Below are 5,489 nucleotides of genomic sequence, written 5' to 3' on the forward strand. Positions count from 1 at the left end.
GCCTCTCCGAAAGGCATAGAGGGCTGCGAGGAAGGGGCCTTGCCACTGAGTTTTGTTTCCAAAGGGACACACATTCCGCTGCAAAATGAAATCCACGATCCAAAGTCGCGAAGGCAGCAGGACCTTGCTTGTACAGTTGCGGAGATCATCGATATAACGGCCGCGGCAGATGTCGTCCACAATATATTGCTGTGTAAGATCGGACGGTAGGTCTGAGTACTGAGAGGAGCCATCCCGAGCCAAAATATCAGATGGGCAAGCATGAGAACATTGCAAAGCAGCAGCAATGTCGTCGGTGGTCAGCTCAACATCCATGCCTGCCACCGATGAAGAGAGGATGCCCGGCCGAGTACAATCAAATGTGAGATGGGCGTAAAATTCTCGGACCAGGCCTTCGTAAGCAACGGGGCTGACTGGCTGGAACAGAGCTGTGAGGCCGCGGTGTTTGCATTCTATGACCGCCCACTTTGTTGCTTAGAGGCTTTGGAAGACGTTGTCAATGTTGAATAACGTTTCCAAGATAAGCTTTCGTTGCTTCCCACGGCGTGGTAACGGCTGGGATGGGGCTTCAGGGGTGGTATCCCGAGCGGGGGAAGACCGGGAGGTGGAAGTGGGGGCCTGAAGCATGATGGTGCTTCGTTGAGGCTTTTTGTCGAACACCTGGTGGGCACCTCAAAAGAGAAGTGGTAGAGAACCACCTTACTCGGCTGCCCAACCCCTTGCAAAGAGAAGAAAACACAACACAGAGCAGTCTGTGTGTGGTGGAGCACCCACGGACTACTATTTCGACAAAAAAAAAAAGAAAAAATTGGGCTCTGTGGGGATTTTGGGGAAGGGGGAATGGGGAAGAAAAGAGTGGACGGGAGGGGGAAAAGGGAAGGTGGTGGGCGTGCTGATGTTTCTGCCGAGGGAGTGAATGGATGGTGGATCGGGTGGTGGAGGAGCCCGGGTGGGGAGGGGTGGTGGATGGGAAGGAAGGAAGCCTGGAAATGGGAAACAATGGTTTGAACAAGTGCGCTCGATCGCACTTGCACAGAGGGTGGAATGGATGGGTGGGGGTATGCTCGAGCGCTCCTGAAGGTGCACTCGAGCGCATTCGTGCAAGTGTGTGTCAGTGTAGAGCTGCTGCGCTCGATCCCACTCAAGGTGGGCTCAAGCGTAGGCCCGTGTTATGGGATCGAGCGCACAGTGGGTGCGCTCGAGCCCAGAGTGCCAGTGCCTCAATCAAAAAAGTTGACGGGATCCCTTAAATCGACGAATTCCATGTCTGTACCTGGCTTGAAGTTCTGGATGCAAAGCTTCAACCTTTGATCGTTGACCTTGAACAGAGTGCCATCCTTTGGGTCTTGCAATTCAACGGGGCCATGGGGCGACACCGAGGTGACTATGAAGGGGTCGTCCCATTTGGAGCGGAGCTTCCCAAGGAAAAGCCAGAGTTTGGAATTGAAGAGCTAGACTTTCTGGTCCGGTACAAATGTCTTGGGCAAGATATGTTTGTCATGAAAAGCCTTAGTCCGCTCCTTATAAAGGCAAGTGATGTGGTATTTTTGTGACAAAAAATATCAATAATAAAATTACCGCTCGCAATAGGACGAATCTTTGTAGGATACGGCTATAGAGAGGGTGTCGAACCTCAAGGACTGCAGGGATTTTATTATCAAAATTCGAAAGATTAAAATTAACTTAATTAAAAGGAAATTTAATTTGATTTTCTTCAAAACTAAAGTGCATGAAAATAAAAGAAATTTATAATAAGAGAGAGAGTGTAGGGTATTGACTTCACCTCTATCCGCACAACAATGGTTAATCATAATTAATCCTAGAAATTCATTCTATGCATGTTATAAATAAACAAGAAACTATCTTATTAAAGAATAAGTATAATCTATCTTCGGTTAGCACGGATCGTCCACGTAACCACTAAGACGCGGTACGACCCGTCTTCCCTAGGTACAAATTATCAAATTCTATAATAGGATACATACAATCAATGAATAAGTGTAACCCATCTTCGGTTGACACGGACTGTCTACCTAAATTACACTAAACTAGGGTGTAGTACAATCCGTCTTCCCTAGGCATGGCCTATCAAATCCTATTGATCATATGTCAATTAAACCCATTGTATAACCATCATCCTCATAATCACAGAAAACAAGAATGATTTGATTTCAATAAAAGTAAAATACTTTCTAAGACAAGAGAAGAATTTCACAAGTATTGATATTGAAATTTAAGAACAATTGCATTTAATATGAAGAACATAAATCAATTGTAGCAATCCTCATAGTTATACAATCAACATGCATAAATTAAAAATCTAGAAATTAAATACAATCAAACCATTGTGCTTGGATAGGGTTATATCAACACCCCACGAAGGGGTTTAGCCGCTCATGATCTCCTAAGCTCCACAGACTATTTTACTGAATTTTTGCTCTAGAAGCGGTGTGTTTCTTCTCATTCCTTAGAGGCCTATTTATAGGGCTTAGGAGAGTCCTAGAAGCCCTAGAAACCCTGAGAAAACCGGAGAGCAGTCTCCCAGCCCAATTGGGAGACTGAAAACCAAATCCAAATCGGAGTAGGATTCGCCCAGAATTGCGTTCCTATCTTGAGGGGCGATTTTGGCATTGTGGCGCTCCGAATTAGGAAAATACTCTTTCACAATGATTTGTAGAAATTTTAGTTAGCTTTCCATTGCCGCTTCAATCACCTCAATCGGATATTTGAACCGAAAGTTATGGCGAAAATACTGAGACATATGCAGAATCCAAATTTGAATCCAATCCGATTTTGACTCCAATTTGAGAAATTCCGAATTAATCCCTTCCTTTAAGTTTAAGTTTAATCATATCTTCTAGGTCTTCTCAAAATGTGCTTTTAAGCCCAAAATGAATGGAATTAATTGCATCTTGATTTTATAACCTGAAAACACAAAAACAAAACAAAATCAAACAAATAACAATGCTAAGGAATTAACATATGCAAATTAAGGGGCTTGAATGTGTAACATTCGGCGCTTATCAGCAAGCACTATCATATGCATCTCACCGCAGCTCCTCCAACTCTGTCAACTAAAGTTTCCTGTGGGGACCAACTGCTTGAATGTCGAAATTGAACTGCTTAATTGCCAATAGAGCCTTGTGTTCTAATTCCACTGGGAGGTGACATGCCTTGCCATATACCAGCCTATAGGGAGACATTCCAATGGGGGTTTTGTAAGTTGTGCGGTAGGCCCATAATACATCATTGAGGCGCAAGGACCAATCCTTTCGGTCTGGCCTAACCGTCTTCTCCAGAATATGTTTAATCTCCTGGTTAGAAACTTCCACTTGGCCACTTGTTTGAGGATGGTAGGGAGTGGCTACCTTATGTGTGATGGAGTACTTGAGAAACAAAGCTTTGAAAAAACGATTGCAAAAATGTCTACCTCTGTCATTGATGATGGCCTGAGGAGTACTAAATTTGCTGAAAATGTTGGCTTGGAGGAACTTCACCACAACCTTGTGATCATTGGTCTTTATGGCAATGGCTTCTACCCACTTAGAGACATAATCCACTCCTACCAAAATGTACTCATATCCACAAGATGGTGGGAAGGGTCCCATGAAGTCAATACCCTAGACATCAAAAATCTCGACAATGTGGATGGGGTTCAATGGCATCATGTCCCTCGAAGACATAGCTCCTAGGAGTTGACATCTCTCACAAGCTAGGCAGAATTCATGGGCATCTTTGAACAAGGTGGGCCATGTAAATCCACATTGTAGAACCTTGGCTGCTGTCTTCTTGGCACTGAAATGTCCTCCACAAGCTAGAGAGTGACAGAATGTGAGAATACTAGAAAATTCACTCTCAGGGACACAGTGTCGGATGATCTGATCAGCACAATACTTGAACAACTCTGGATCTTCCCAAAAATATAATCGAACTTGCTTGAAGAAGCGGTCCTTATCTTGTTTAGACCAATGAGAAGGAATTCATCCTGTAGCTAGATAATTGACAATATCGGCATACCATGGCGGATTTCTCAGAGTGATTTCAAATAGTTGCTCATCTGGGAAAGTGTCATGAACAGGAACCGGCTGGGGTGTCTCAAATAAAATTCTTGACAGATGGTCGGCAACAACATTCTCAGTACCCTTCTTTTCCCGAATCTCAATATCAAATTCTTGCAGAAGTAGTATCCAGTGGATCAATCGTGGCTTTGTTTCCTTCTTGGCCAGCAAATGTCGCAGAGCAGCATGATCAGAAAAAATGATAACCTTTGATCCCAGAAGATATGAGCGAGATTTATCCAAAGCAAAGACCACAGCTAGCAATTCTTTCTCGGTGGTTGTGTAATTGACTTGAGCATCCATTAGAGTCTTGCTAGCATAATAAATGACATGAGGAACCGTGCCTACCCGTTGTCCCAAAACTGTACCCATAGCATAGTCAATCGCATCACACATGAGCAAAGACCAGTCAAGAGGCTACAGGATGGGGGCAGAAGATAACAAAGACCAAAGCTTCTAGAATGCATCGTGACATGCTTCATCATAGTGGAAAGGGGCGTCCTTAGCAAGCAAGTCACATAAGGGCCTTGAAATTTTACTGAAGTCCTTAATGAAGCGGCGATAGAATCTTGCATGCCCTAGGAAGGAACGGATCTACTTCACTGAAGTGGGCGGTGGTAAATTTTCAATGAGCTCGACTTTGGCCTGGTCCACCTCTATACCTCTTTTGGACACTATATGGCCTAAACCTATACCTTCCTGCACCATGAAGTGGCTCTTCTCCCAACTTAAAATTAGATTAGTTTCTTTGCAATGTTGAAGCACAAGTGAAAGATTATGGAGACATTTATCAGAAGAAGATCCAAAAACAGAAAAATCATCCATAAATACCTCCAAAAATTTCTCCACCATGTCGGAGAAGATAGACATCATACATCTCTGGAATGTGGCAGGTGCATTGCATAAGCCGAAGAGTATGCGTCGGTAAGCAAAGGTGCCAAATGGACAAGTGAACGTCGTCTTCTCTTAGTCTTGGGGATCAACTGCAACCTGATTATACTCGAAATAGCCATCTAGGAAGCAATAGTAGCTTTGGCCAGCAAGACGCTTCAAAATTTGATCAATGAATGAGAGCGGAAAGTGGTCCTTTCGGGTATGGGAATTGAGCTTCCGGTAGTCGATGCAAACACGCCATCCCGTAGTTGTGCGTTGTGGAACCAACTCTCCAGCAGAATTCTCAACAACGGTGATGCCGGATTTCTTTGCAACCACTTGAGTGGGGCTCACCCATTTGCTATCTGAGATAGGGTAGATGATGCCTGCATCAAGTAACTTGACTACCTCTTTCATCACTACCTCTTTCATGTTGGCATTCAACTGGCGCTGTGCCGCATGTGAGGGTCGAGCATCTTCTTCCAAATGGATCCGGTGCATATAGATAGAGGGGTCAATGCCTTTGAAATCTGCCACGGTCCATCCAATGGCCTCTTT

Source organism: Corylus avellana, chromosome ca2 (genome assembly GCF_901000735.1).
Source record: "Corylus avellana chromosome ca2, CavTom2PMs-1.0".
Lineage (NCBI taxonomy): Eukaryota > Viridiplantae > Streptophyta > Magnoliopsida > Fagales > Betulaceae > Corylus > Corylus avellana.